This window comes from Mytilus trossulus, chromosome 1 (assembly GCF_036588685.1).
Source record: "Mytilus trossulus isolate FHL-02 chromosome 1, PNRI_Mtr1.1.1.hap1, whole genome shotgun sequence".
NCBI classification, from domain to species: Eukaryota; Metazoa; Mollusca; class Bivalvia; order Mytilida; family Mytilidae; genus Mytilus; species Mytilus trossulus.
Genome location: NC_086373.1, coordinates 5,948,455 through 5,964,150, shown reverse-complemented (window position 1 = coordinate 5,964,150; position 15,696 = coordinate 5,948,455). Strand labels below are relative to the sequence as shown.

Genomic DNA, 15,696 nt, shown 5'->3' with positions numbered 1-15,696 from the left:
TAATGAAAAATTAAAGTTTATTTTTTTCGAAAAATCTTATACCCGCGAGCCTCCTTAAAAAAGAACTAGATGTGGTCTTTTTGCATATTTTCACTTTCAGCTGTAGTACTGAAAAAATTATATATATATTTAAAAAAAAAAGTTTTATTAGAATTGATATGTATCTCATTTCCATGGACTCTGTGGAGAGTGTTTTGCTTTGTACCTTTAGTCATGGTTCATTTGAATAAATTACATATAAACTTACATGTTAATGTATTGCTATTTTAATTTTAACATTTGCATTTTCAAAATAAGAATTAAGGCATGGCATATCTCTGTGTTAACAATTAATGACTGTTGGACCAATTGATATTTGACTAATCACAAAGACACACTTCTGCTCTGCCTAAGAGGTTGCATTTGACAGCTTATATCAGTAATTGGAGTAACAGAAAAAATAAATTATGAAAAAAAATTTATATTTTTAGCTGAAGTCATGATTCCCATCAAGTACCTTTATGACTGAAATACCCAACTATGAATGTAAATCAATATTTTATCACAACATCTACAGAAAAATAAATATCAGTTTGATATCTCCTACAAAAATCATACTTGTTATTTAGATTTAACTGATAACCCCTCACTTTTCTGCAATTTTTAATATAAAGTCATTGATAACACAAATCTGCTTGTCTGCTGTTTTACCAGAACTTTATGAGTTATATTATTATTTCCCCTTATTAATTGTTATCTCCCCTTTAGAAGAGATCAGACTATGGTCCCCATACTGAAGTTGGTATTTCAACTAGACTCCTATTGATTTTATCTTTGGTTTCTGGTAAAGGCTTCACCAAATATCCTGTATAGATACATTTGTAAAATACCTTTCTAAGCTGGTTTGCTTGACTGTTTAGTCTATGGTTAAAGGTAGTTTGACCCATTATAAAATAATTATTTTGAAAAACTCAATTGAATATCCAGTTAAATTCAGAAGACTTTTATTGACATAAGGTCAAGAAAAAATGTACCAACACATTTTATTGACTTCTGGTTGAGCAGCATTTAAGTCCAGTTCATTTCCTTTTTATCATTATGGTTTAACATGAATATTTAGAAGAATGAAATCAATTAACCTGTCTAGTAATACCTTATTTTTTTTCAGACAGGAGGCATGAAACGATTATATTTTTGTTGCCTAAACAGTGCTATAAAATAAATTTCTATCTCTTATATATGAATCAGTTGAGTGAAATTTAAATTGTTTCATGTTAAAAGTTGTAAATTAATCATTTAGAATTAATAAAAAAACGAAACTCTCTCCCAATGCTGTATCATTTACTTGAGAGTATCATTGGGATCATGTTCATGAAATTGTCTGTGAGAACGTCTGGCACCTTAGAATGATAATGTGATAAGTGAAGAATCTTAATTTATGGATTGAACATAATCACGATTGACAGTGATTCATGATTAAAATAATCACTTCAGTTGGTTTATATATCTTGTCAAGTACTATAACTAATTTTTAGGGCATTAATATCACTGTAAAGTTAAATACCAGCAAAGTGGTGGTTCCTGGGATAATTAAGATAATGTTTACATAGTTTTACAAAAAACTTTGGGTATTATTTACAAATATTGTTGTGCAGACTGATATCCTTTAGATAAGATGACACATTAAAGCAGACAAAACGGAATTTCTGTTATACAAGACAACTTATCAAATATATATTCTTGTAACAAGTTTTATTTTGTGGAATATCTATGCTAGGATTGCCAAGTGGGGTGGTTCCCTACTGGTACATCATGACTGGTATTATAGCTTTCTCAACCAATATTATCAAAACCCAGACTGTCATCATACAGCCAGGTGTACTGGAAGTGGCGTTAAACTTCAACCAATCAAAACTGACTCTCATCACAGAGGTTCAAATAAGCAGTGTCCAAGACCTTCCACTGTTGCAATCTGACTGTCATCAACAACTTTGTGAACATATTATTATTTTTTTTAATTTTCGTTAGAAATATTAATTTCCTTTTTTGCCTAATTGGTGCATGCAATAATCCTAATTTATATATGGAAATTAAAATTTGAAACTACTTTTTTTTTTTTACATTTTTGTCATCTAGGAATTGTAAACAATTCACTAATCTACAGCTTCTATTAAGTATAATTTTTGACATTAAATTGGACTGGATGAATAGGGCATGCATGGAATTTTAAAAATAACATACAAATGATATTCTCTATGAATAGCTGTATAAATGCAGTGGCAGATCCAGAAGTTTTCAAAAGGGGGGGGGGGGGCACTGACTGCCTACATGAAAGAGGGGACACAGTCTAGTCATAATACATTGATTCCCTTAATAATCAATCAGTAATTTTCCCTCTGCAGTCTGGTCCCTTCTTAATCAACCTCAGAACTGATATACTATAAGAATAGTTGTTATTGCAGATGACCTGGTAACTAAATTATTTTGCACTGAATTTCTTTAACTACTATTGTTATGTAAAGATTTTAGAAACAACAGAATGACACTTGTCCTTGAAACTTGTCTTAGAGGTTAATGAGGAAAACATCATGCAGGAATTTAAATCAATTGAAATAGAAATTATGGCTCTTTCTTCTCTAACTTTATTTCATGTTTCAGGAACTTAATTTGCATTATTTCTTTTCATCTAGGTATTGTTGACTGTGACAACCCTACCTGAAAGGTATGTTCAATTAGATGTCAGGTAAGCACAGGTAAACACAGGTAGATTAAGTACAGATGATCCAGATTGATTCCACAGTAAGCACATAAATATTGATTGGAATTGCAAAGAGACTGGAAACATTGTATTGAAATAAATCAAAACATACATCTAGATCAATCAAATAAATGGCTTCTTTAATTCTTAGTCTGTCTGCAGTTAAATCCAATATTTGAAACTAGTTATGTCCAATATTTGAAACAAGTTATATCCAATATTTGAAACAACCACAAATGCAGTTTTGCTGATTCATAAAACCCAAATGTCAAAAGAGGGAAAAAAACCCCCAAAAAACACCAACTATTACCTAGTATAAGTACTGTATACATATATGCATGCATGCTACTTCTGGATTGAAATGATCAATTTTATGCCAGGGGTGGATCTAGAATTTTCAGCAGTAGGGTCCACTGACTGCCTAAGATGGGGCCAGCTCCGGTCATGCTTCAGTGATTCCTGAATCTGTTACTAAAATTGCAGACTGGTAACAGTGTATTGAAATAGATAAAAACTCATATCTAGCTCAATCAAATCAAATAAATGGCCCCTGCAATTCTTAGTTTTTAGGAGTGATAATCAATATTTTAAAACACCTTCAGGATATTCAAACTGATAAGTTGAAATCAAACTGACAATGCCACAGAAAAAATTAAAAAAAAAACCAATCAAAGGACAAACAAAATTATACAAAACACAAAATAGAAGATTTAAGAAAAGGTTGAGCAACATAGCCAACCAATGCTACTGGATTGTAATGGTCAATTCTATAACAACATAGCCAACCAATGCTACTGAATTATAATGGTCACTTCTATGCCAACCAATGCTACTGGATTGTAATGGTCAATTCTAACATAGCCAACCAATGCTACTGGATTGTAATGGTCACTTCTATAACAACATAGCCAACCAATGCTACTGGATTGTAATGGTCAATTCTATAACAACATAGCCAACCAATGCTACTGGATTGTAATGGTCACTTCTATGCCAACCAATGCTACTGGATTGTAATGGTCAATTCTAACATAGCCAACCAATGCTACTGGATTGTAATGGTCACTTCTTTAACAACATAGCCAACCAATGCTACTGGATTGTAATGGTCAATTCTATAACAACATAGTCAACCAATGCTACTGGATTGTAATGGTCACTTCTATGCCAACCAATGCTACTGGATTGTAATGGTCAATTCTAACATAGCCAACCAATGCTACTGGATTGTAATGGTCACTTCTATGCCAACCAATGCTACTGGATTGTAATGGTCAATTCTATACATAGCCAACCAATGCTACTGGATTGTAATGGTCACTTCTATACATAGCCAACCAATGCTACTGGATTGTAATGGTCAATTCTATACATAGCCAACCAATGCTACTGGATTGTAATGGTCAATTCTATACATAGCCAACCAATGCTACTGGATTGTAATGGTCACTTCTATAACAACATAGCCAACCAATGCTACTGGATTGTAATGGTCAATTCTATAACAACATAGTCAACCAATGCTACTGGATTGTAATGGTCACTTCTATGCCAACCAATGCTACTGGATTGTAATGGTCAATTCTAACATAGCCAACCAATGCTACTGGATTGTAATGGTCACTTCTATGCCAACCAATGCTACTGGATTGTAATGGTCAATTCTATACATAGCCAACCAATGCTACTGGATTGTAATGGTCACTTCTATACATAGCCAACCAATGCTACTGGATTGTAATGGTCAATTCTATACATAGCCAACCAATGCTACTGGATTGTAATGGTCAATTCTATACATAGCCAACCAATGCTACTGGATTGTAATGGTCAATTCTATGCTGGAAAAAATAGATTTGATAGGTGTGGAGGGGTAAAACCTTCTTTGCTTCCACCTGAAGCTGATAGGTGTGGAGGGGTAAAACCTTCTTTGCTTCCACCTGAAGCTGATAGGTGTGGAGGGGTAAAACCTTCTTTGCTTCCACCTGAAGCTGATAGGTGTGGAGGGGTAAAACCTTCTTTGCTTCCACCTGAAGCTGATAGGTGTGGAGGGGTAAAACCTTCTTTGCTTCCACCTGGAGCTGATAGGTGTGGAGGGGTAAAACCTTCTTTGTTTTCCACCTGAAGCTGATAGGTGTGGAGGGGTAAAACCTTCTTTGCTTCCACCTGAAGCTGATAGGTGTGGAGGGGTAAAACCTTCTTTGCTGCCACCTGAAGCTGATAGGTGTGGAGGGGTAAAACCTTCTTTGCTTCCACCTGAAGCTGATAGGTGTGGAGGGGTAAAACCTTCTTTGCTTCCACCTGAAGCTGATAGGTGTGGAGGGGTAAAACCTTCTTTGCTTCCACCTGAAGCTGATAGGTGTGGAGGGGTAAAACCTTCTTTGCTTCCACCTGAAGCTGATAGGTGTGGAGGGGTAAAACCTTCTTTGCTTCCACCTGGAGCTGATAGGTGTGGAGGGGTAAAACCTTCTTTGCTTCCACCTGAAGCTGCCATTTAAGTGTTGTATATAAGCAAATATCTATTCTCAAAACATTTAAAAATTCGCATAGAATCAATCCTTTTCTCTCCCAACCAAACGTTCTATTGAAGTACCAGATTAAATGAGACTGGGACATGAGTTTACATTATTAACTGGAGGTAAATGTACCTTCATTACAATGTTTCAGTAATTCTCAGTGAAGTACCAGATTAAATAAGACTGGGACATGAGTTTACATTATTAACTGGAGGTAAATGTATTTTCATTACAATGTTTCAGTAATTCTCGGTGTGTTTTAGATTTGATTTTAATGACTTGTTGGTAAAGATCTATTGAATTTACTGCTGTGCATTCATTACTCAATTACAGAATCAAAATTTAAAATGTTGTTTTTATTTGATTTAAATTGCAGGTGTAAAGTGAAGCCAGCATCTGCGGAGATTTACAGATAAGATTTGTCGGTGGTTTCTACTTCATTTAAATATCAACATGGTGCATGATAAAGATTAGTACTATCAGCGTAGAAGACTGTGACACAAGCCGGTTAAATCACGGTTTTTGAAGTTAATATACCAGAGGTTTAATTTGGCACCAGAATGACAGGACTGATCAGCTGATTCAAGGTATAATACACCAGGTTTATACACTCGTTAGGGGTAAAAGAGGGTTCTGATATTTTGAAATTTAAAAAAGGTCAATTGAAAGTTTTGATGAGATTGACCAACCAATGGCTATATAAGCTTTATCCAAAATTAAAGTTAATTCTTTTTTTCCAGACAACTTTTTAAATATGTAAAAAGAAAGGTTAATTGCTATAGGTTCATATTGATATTTTGGATATAGTCAGTGTTCAGAGCAAGCCATATCAATTGAATAATAGTGCATGGTTTAATGGATAGCTGGGTTCTGTAGCTAGAGGTAATAATTGTGTACCTAAGTTAATCCATAGTTCTTCATTTATATATCTTAAAAACATTAGATTATTCAGGAATCTGTTAACAGGGTGTTTTAAACTTTGCTGTATACTTTCTCCCTCTCATATCTTCTTGATGCCCTATTTTTCACTTTAGTATATTCTTTCATTTCTTTTCTTGTCATATCATTCTATAAATTTTCTTTCTCTCTTCTTTCTTTCTTTTCTTAGATCTTCTAAACATGTCTTTCTTTATCTACATTCACAGTAATAAAATCTTTAGAATGCACCTCCTTAGATAAAAAAGTATAATCATTTCCAGAAAATTATGAAAGCCATTGTTTTACACTACAAGCTATGTGATAATAAAAGATGAACTAATAGCTACAGTTTACCCCCTCTCTAATACCAAGAGGGCCTAATGCCAGATTGTGATTAGAGGCAACGCTAGTAACAGAATCATTACAGACGAAACGTTTTGTTTATTTTCCTTCTAAATGTACATGAGAAATCCATTTTGTATCTGATTGGAATATTTTAATTGACATTTTTATATTTTTTATTTTGGATTAGTATTGATTTGAGAGATTTTCCTTCTCTATTTTATTGATTAGTGTAAGAAGGAACTTTTAACAGTAGTAATTGATTTGAGGAATTATTTTCTGAGAATTGAGAAGACTGCTGCTCACACAGGTAATTTTCATTGTTTTCAAATCTTTTTTGTATACTGTATAAGTACAGAAATGTTTGTATGTCATTATTATTATGGCAGTTGTTGAAGAATGGACAAAAACTGAAATAATTAATAATTATATAGGGAATACTGCTATCAAAAATAAAAAATGCATGTTTGAATTTTGTATAAAATCTGTCCTGTCTCAATTTTTGCAGAACAAAAGAACATATTATGCTCCATTAATTCAATAATTATTTGCTAAATTCTAGATTTTTAGTTCCCAGTGACACTGCATCTAATATTTTATTTTTAGCTCACCTTGTGATAGTTCCAGGGGGTGGGGTGTTTGGGGGCGGGGTTCTGGTGGTTGGAACTCCCCCTATTTTTTTATGATCAATTCCTTAAACTTTTATGGGAGACATTTAGTAAAAAGCCCCTTTATCCTGGGTTAGGAACCCCCACCCTGTCCACCTCCTTTTATAAATGGCTGGATCTACCCCTGTGAAACAAGTGATTACAACTGGAATTAAAAAACAAGATTAATCCACCTGGACCTTTTTTCTCAATACCATTATAATTTTTTGCTTTTAGAACTGGGGTCCAATCAGAGTAACTTTCAATTTTAAAGGGGCTTGGGTCAATCAAGGTAATAAATGGGACACTATCTAGGTTTATATAAATCTTTGTTCTATCTCATTGCTTCAAGAGTAAAAACTGACTGCCCAAAATAATCCAAAATTGTCATTAAAACACTAATAATCAATCAATCAATCAATCAAGAGTAGACCTGGTCACTTGCTTGTTAGACTAGTTTTCTTGCAAAATGAAGATCTTTGACCTTCAGAAATGTGTGTGAAAGTCTTGTAAATTAGATATAATTGATATAAAGAGGATTGTGTGAGAAGTCTAACTTACATGCTTCAAGATATGGCACCACATGTCTTTATGTAACTGTGATTCTAAGTAGCTCTATTTTATTTCTAGAAGTGTAATATTTTAATGTACTTATAGTTTAAAAGAATTTCTAAAGGAGTTTGAAACTCAATTCTTAATAGTGCATTTTTTGTGACTTCATTTGAAGACTTGAAGTTTATTGACATTGCACAATTTCTTTGAAGATCTGCTTACTTTATGTGAATAGTATTACAGCTAAATGGTGAGAATAATGCATTTTCCCATGTCAGAGGAAAGTACTTGTATCAAATAGAGTCTGCTAATTACTTCAGTCACATGACTTGTTAAGGTCAAGTATTTGAGTGTAGTCAAAGAGAGACAAGCACGAAGATGGAATGGACCAACCATTGATTTATATAAAAGAGGATTTTTTTTCAGTCATTTCATTATTCTGACCCAAAAGGCGGATTCAGGGTGTGGGGTGTTTGGGGTGGAGGCCCCCCTTTTATGGGAAAATTTGGTTGATTATATAGGAAATCACTGAAGCTTGACTGGAGCGGCCCTTGCCCCTCTTAGGTCAGTCAGTGGGCCCCCCTTACAAAATGTTTTGGATCCGCCACTGGACCCTCTTTTTATGGTCGTTTGATAAGTTAGAGGGCATTTGTTTCTAACCCGAAATTTTGTCATCGATGACTATCATTAGTTAACCTAAAGGGGGCTTGCGGGTCTAAACCCAAATTTTTATTTAATATAGGATTTCGCTATATTTTTCTATAAATGAACTTTATCTTATACTTAATAGAAAAATGAAATAAAAAAATGGGGTCCATTTACGCTCACAATCTGCCTTTGAAAGAAGCATACATTTTTGTTTATGTCCATTTTTTCTGTTGAACTAAAAGGAGAAAAAGCGGTAATATCGAAATAAAAAAAGAACTAAATTACAGAAATCGCTTAAATTTTACAACTATTTAGTTTATGTATAAATTATTAGAAAACAACAAAAAAAAATATAGGTCACCGATGAGTTAAAAAAGATATTTCAATTTCAATGCCAAAAAATGGCATTTTTGCATCAAAGGGAGATAATTTGACGCATTTTCGATGATATCTACATTTTAAAAGTCACATGGGGCCAACACGAATTGAATTTTTGGAATGATTTTTGTTCCATATGATAAAGTAACAACACCTAAAGGTAATTAATAAATTTTGTAATGAAAAACAAATGTTTAATTTTTTTCTGAAAATCTTATACCTGCGAGCCTCCTTAAGCTGCTAGAAACAAATACATCGTTTGATAAAAGTTATCGACACCGCGTAGTCAGTCAGAAATAGATTATATTCATGCACTGTAAACAAACAGGTAAAAGTGCGGGAAATAAATAACCAGGACTTTGCGAAACAAACACCTGCTCGTAATTATTTAAACGACAGATGCAGAAACAAATTTATCGTTTACAGTCTCAACGATAAACGATCAACGACTACACGACTATTTTGCGCGTACATTGTTTACGTAAACGATGTCAACGTTGACCAAAAAATGTTAGAAACAAATGGATTAAACGATTACACGCGTAATCGTTTACATCGTTTAGGTTAGAAACAAATGCGCTTTTATTCTCATTACAGGAGTTAATGTTCCTACTTATGATCTACTTTTACAGAATTATTGATTCCTTCTATCATTATGTATTGTCTTGACACATCTAGTTTAATGTTCTTTTGAAATTTGATACCATTTCAAAAATATTTTTTAAGGAGTATGTCAGCTCAAAATAACAAACTTGTCCACAATTGTTGAGTTTCTTTTATAGCTCTAGTTTCCTGTAAAAGGTTAATTAAACTGCTATAAATGGTAGAATAAGACTTTTAGACTATAAATTTTGTTGAATGTTATTTTACAGCTGATATTGGAGCTCCTTTTGATGATAAGTGTGTTTGACATGTGTAGAAAAATATATTGAAAAAGTGAAAACAAATTAATATTTGAAACCAATATGTATAACTTATTTAAGGTTAAATTGTTTGTAGACCAAGTTCTTTCTTTGTAGTGTTTTATTAGGAGTCAAATTGCCTGCTATTATAATGGGAAATTTACCAGAAAATAATTGATAAATTATGTATTTAATATCATAAACAGTAGGTCCCACCAGGTTTTAAGTGTGAACACAGTCTTTGATATAGAAATAATTAAAAGTCATCTAACCTTCCATCATAACATGTAAAAAATTGTTTATAAGACAAAAACAAAATGTGAATATCTATTTTTTAATGTTTAAGCAAATTGCATTTTGGCATGAGATGTTAATTGAATATGAAGGAAGTTCATGCTTTATAATAATGTATTTAAAATTATAAAAACGATAAGGTCTTTCCTAACCTAGGGGAAAGACTTTAATAATAAACTCAAAGCAGCTGAAGCATAATCATTATGATGCATTAATAATGCATCAAATTTAGTCAAATTTCAGATTCTGTTTATTTTATAAAAAAAAGTACATATCTTTTTTTTAAACTTCCAACTTCTTCACAATGGTGGTATTCTTAATGGAAAATAATATTTTGAAAAATTCAGTGATGCCATTAGGAATATAAAAAAGAAGATGTGGTATGATTGCCAATGAGACAACTCTCCACAAGAGACCAAAGGAGTCTTCTTAATGCAAATTTCATTTAGAAACTGACCAGTCCATTCAGTGGTTACGATTCCCATGTTTGTAATAAAAGGAAGTTATAAGAATTGAGTGCACTATTGGGAACAATGAATATTAATCAAGCTTTAATACTGCAGTATATATGTATATAGATATGACTAATAAGTGCAATGATTTATTACATGTACTGTAAAAGGATTGTCTGATGACCAACAAATTATGACCAATCTTAGACGTCTCTCTAGACAAAAATCATGTATCATTTAATTTTAAGATGAAAAACTTAGCAAAGTTGCTTGGGGAATAATGGTTACCTCTAAGATTGAGTAACAATAGCCTGACTGAGTTGCTACAGGTAACTGAACTGTGTGATGCCCCTGACCACACAATGAACATACTCTCTGAATGACAATGATGCACTTGGTGACTGACTAAGTTGGGTACCTTGAACTCTGAATATGAAACCCTGGTTTAACTAACACTTGCTGCTCTGGAAGACATGACAACAAAATCAACAATTCAGCATGCCATACTTTTATTTTGGATGAACTGTGATTAGTATACGGTGCCCATCAAAATACAAAATTTCTCATTTAAAGAAGTTCATTTACTGTGTGTTATGTCAAGTGCATGTATGGATGTTTTGTACCATTGTAACCCTCCTTTCCATTAGAGATATTCTTCTAATGAGTTCTGAATTATTTTTTTATACAATTTTAAGCTTTCAAAACATAAATTAATAAAGTGAAATTATTTATTGAAAGTAGTTCTTCTAATTAACTCCATGCTGACAACAAAATGAGCTGTTTTAAATTTAGTGAATTTGTGATTAATTTGTTGTTGGTTTTTAGTTAAATCCTGACAGAAAGCATCTGTATATGATACAGGATTACTTCACAATAATCTTAACATTTCAATTCAGAAGATCTTTATTTTGTTCTACAGAACAATAATTCAGCTGTCAGATACAGAATATTGTCTACTGTACTGTTAATTGCTGTGAAAATACATGGTCAACAATGTTACAACTTAGGGTTTTAATAAGATAAACAACTTTCCTGTCTCCTATTAGCAAAATAAGGATCTTTAGGTTAAGATAGAAAGATTTAAAAAAAATAATGTTTACATACAGACTAAATAAGGATACTTTTACAATGGTTAACTAAATATCTGTCAATTTTGCCATTGGTCTAACAGATATTTTTACATTAAGTGTTTTTGGATGTTGGCGAAAAATGCTATTTTGTTAAAAAGACGAAAGACTAAAACTTATTAAATGCAGAAAGATTAAATATATGCAATAATACGTTAAATATATGAAATATTCTTTAAAATGAGGTTTAGGCTTCAAAGCAGCAACTCAAATAAATTATATAACTTTATATGTTAACTACTTGTACAAGTCTATTAAGAAACTTGAGTTTTATAGCGGTTTGTTAGATTAGCACTCAATGGTTATATTTTGATGCATTGTAAAACCATTCTTTGAAGAAGTTGCATTAGTTTGTTTCTATCTGTCATCGTATGCAGATTTTATTTGTTAAGTAAGATAAAGAAATGTGCATTGATTTTAGTTTACGTTTTATGTTGATAAGACATCCCCTATATCTGGCTCTTAATCTGCTTAATCTGTAGATTATGGTTTGTACTGGGTGTGTGTTTACTTTGATACTACACTCCTCCTGGATTAATGAGATGACCCCACTTAGATGTGCCAATGTTACTGTTAATAATCTCTGGTAGAAACACAATGGCTAGCTTGTATTCTATTATAAATATATTCAGATTACCACCCTACATCATTTTATTTGCATATACATGTAATGTTCAGTAAAACATCATGTATTAACAAAAAAGTAGCTCAACTTTAAATTACAATTGACTAAGCAGTAAAGTGTGGCTTCAAAACCATCTTAAAACAATGAGGGTAAGCTGTTATGTATTTATTTATTGATTTCAGTTGATTTAATTGAAAAACTTGAAGACTAGCCATTAATTGTTTGATGACATGTAACTTCTTACAGGGAGTCTGGTTGACAGACTAATAGCTTACATAGACAGGAATACATATTCAGTAAGACTTGAAGGCTGTCTGATAGTTTATGTGGCTAATGATGGACAAGAATCATTTTGATGACAAACATCTACTTAATAAGACATAAAAGATACCATAGAAGTCTGTCTTTTCTTTAGGTGATAAATTACTTTAGCCTTGGGAAAACATGATGCCTCTACTGGTAGTCTTCACCTTGGGAAAAAACCATGATGCCTCTACTGGTAGTCTTCATCTTGGGAAAAAAAACATGATGCCTCTACTGGTAGTCTTCATCTTGGGAAAAAACATGATGCCTCTACTGGTAGTCTTCATTTTGGGATAAAACATGATGCCTGTACTGGTAGTCTTCATCTTGGGAAAAAACATGATGCCTCTACTGGTAGTCTTCACCTTGGGAAAAAACATGATGCCTCTACTGGTAGTCTTCACCTTGGGAAAAAACCATGATGCCTCTACTGGTAGTCTTCATCTTGGGAAAAAAATCATGATGCCTCTACTGGTAGTCTTCACCTTGGGAAAAAACATGATGCCTCTACTGGTAGTCTTGCCATTAGGGTTTTGGAAAGAACATTGTCGCTAGCTAGATGTCCTTAAACCTTATGAACACATGATGTCTCTACTAGTAGTCTTGCCATTAGGGTTTTGGAAAGAACATTGTCGCTAGCTATACATCCTTAAACCTTGTGAACACATGATGTCTCTACTGGTAGTCTTGCCATTAGGGTTTTGGAAAGAACATTGTCGTAGCTAGACGTCCTTAGACCTTGGGAATACATGATGGGATCATGTTTCTACTGGTAGTCTTGCTATTAAGGTTTTTGAAAGAACATTGTCACTAGCTAGACGTCCTTAGACCTTGTGAACACATGATGTCTACCAGTAGTCTTGCCATTAGGGTTTTGGTAAGAACATTGTCGTAACTAGACGTCCTTAGGCCTTGGGAACACATGATGGGATCATGTCTCTACTGGTAGTCTTGCCATTAAGGTTTTGGAAAGAACATTGTCACTAGCTAGATGTTCATATACCTTAGGAACACATGATATCTCTACTGGTAGTCTTGCCATTAGGGTTTTGAAAGAATATTGTCGTAGCTAGACGTCCTTAGGCCTTGGGAACACATGATGGGATCATGTCTCTACTGGTAGTCTTGCCATTAAGGTTTTGGAAAGAACATTGTCACTAGCTAGACGTCCTTATACCTTGGGAACACATGATGGGATCAAATCTTTACTGGTAGTCTTGCTATTATGGTTTTGGAAAGGACATTGTCACTAGCTAGACGTCCTTAGACCTTGTGAACACATGATGTCTCTACTGGTAGTCTTGCCATTAAGGTTTTGGAAAGAACATTGTCACTAGCTAGACGTCCTTAGACCTTGTGAACACATGATGTCTCTATTGGTAGTCTTGCCATTAAGGTTTTGGAAAGAACATTGTCACTAGCTAGACGTCCTTAGACCTTGTGAACACATGATGTCTCTACCAGTAGTCTTGCCATTAGTGTTTTGGAAAGAACATTGTCGTAGCTAGACTTTCTTAGACCTTGGGAACACATGATGGGATCAAATCTTTACTGGTAGTCTTGTCATTAGGGTTACGGAAAGAAAATTGTCCCTTTCTACAAACAATTTTTTGCTAGTACAGCAAGATTATCACCTGTTTAGGGTTTGATGATGTTTTGTGGAATACAAATGATCACACAAGGGTCATGTTTTCTGCCTGGTCTGTCCGTCTTTTCCTCCATTTGTTCCAGCATCTGTTTGTTCTCTTTATACAATTCTGGTTTCTGGATGATTTAAAGTACCGCTTGACCAATCATTTGAAATTTGACAAGTAACATACCTTGAAATACAGCTCAAGTTCAATACTTGAGGTTTTGACATTTACAAAATTATGCCCCTCGAGTTGCTTCAGATATTCATTTTCTGGATGAAAAAGTACTGCAGTACTTGACCAAATCTGTTGACATTTGAACACGATGTCATAAATCATAAACAACAGGTCAAGTATGATTTTTATCGTTTTGACATTTATTCATGAAGATTTGAGCTTAAAAATCAGAACTTGTTTTTTGGGATGAGAATTTATTGAGGTACCACTAATACAGCTCGTTTGTTTTTGATATGTTTTTATATTTAGTTTCAAAAGATTTCCTGCTCTGTAACTAAAACTTTGATTTTTGTGAAAGAACCATTTTATGAAGAAATCTAGATAGTAGTAACCCAATGCTATGAAATATAAAACACAGGTCATATTTAATTTTGGTTTCAGCATTAAACAGTTTCCACAAGTGGAGGTATCAGTGATCTCATAATTCTAGTTATTCTTGTGTCAGATATTAAGCCATTTATTTATAGTTTTAAAGAAATGATATACATAGTTTATTCAGAGGTTAATACTAATAGAAAAATTGAAATTGAACTGATATAAGTACAATGGTCTTCTTCAAAGGAAAATTGATATCTTAAAAGTTAAGAGTTAAGTTTTTTGTAGCCTTTCAGACAGATAACTGTAGCACCTGACCACTCTATAGAAAGCTTTTTGTTCAGATGTTAGTGCATCTATTTTCATTGATTTTAACTGAGGGGTATGAGGAGGGAGATGTTAAAAAAGTTTGAACTTTGTGAAGAGAAGAGGTGTCACAGAATAGAAGTTCCTTCATAATATAAGTTCCAAAGGGAAAAACTATTCTGGAATATTATTTCCACAGGAATAAATATTACAGTAGATGTTCCTAACAGAAAATTTTGTTAGAGAGCCGTGGTGTAGTGGTTAGCGCATCGGACTACTAACACAAAGGTTCCTGGTTCGATTCCCGTCTGGGATGAAAATTTCAGGGACTTTATTTTCGGCTCTCCCTTGACACCATTTGCGAGTATGGTCTTGAGGTAAAGATGATAGTCCGTCGGACGGGGACGATAAATGGCTGACCCGTGTTAAGAGAGAGCCATATCACTTGCACGTTAAAGATACCCTTGTAGATTTCGAAAAAGAGCAGGCTAATGCCGCTACAAGGCAGCACTCGCACCCGCAAAGTGGAAAGGGATTAATATAAGTTGCAAAACTTGTTTCCCAATCCACTATAAATAAATATGTTTAAACTAAAACTAGAATAAATAGTATAGAATATTTGTTCCCACAGGTACAGGTATTATGACATTGTTTATAATAAAGTTTCCACTGGAACTTCTGTTAGGTGGAACAAATATACGTTGACAGAGGAAGGATTTAGAAATAATGATTGCATTGAGACATCACAACTGAAATTAAGCAAATT

At 33.5% G+C, this 15,696-nt stretch overlaps 1 protein-coding gene across 1 annotated transcript in view; it reads left to right on the top strand.

The window, feature by feature from the left end:
* The window catches only part of LOC134713272 (tyrosine-protein phosphatase Lar-like), a 168,047-nt gene that overhangs the window by 3,354 nt on the left and 148,997 nt on the right, over positions 1-15,696 (top strand). The window contains exons 2-3 of the mRNA XM_063574929.1: positions 2,670-2,701; positions 5,630-5,840. The gene's annotated coding sequence lies outside the window, so the exon portion shown is untranslated. The remainder of the gene's footprint in view (positions 1-2,669; positions 2,702-5,629; positions 5,841-15,696) is intronic.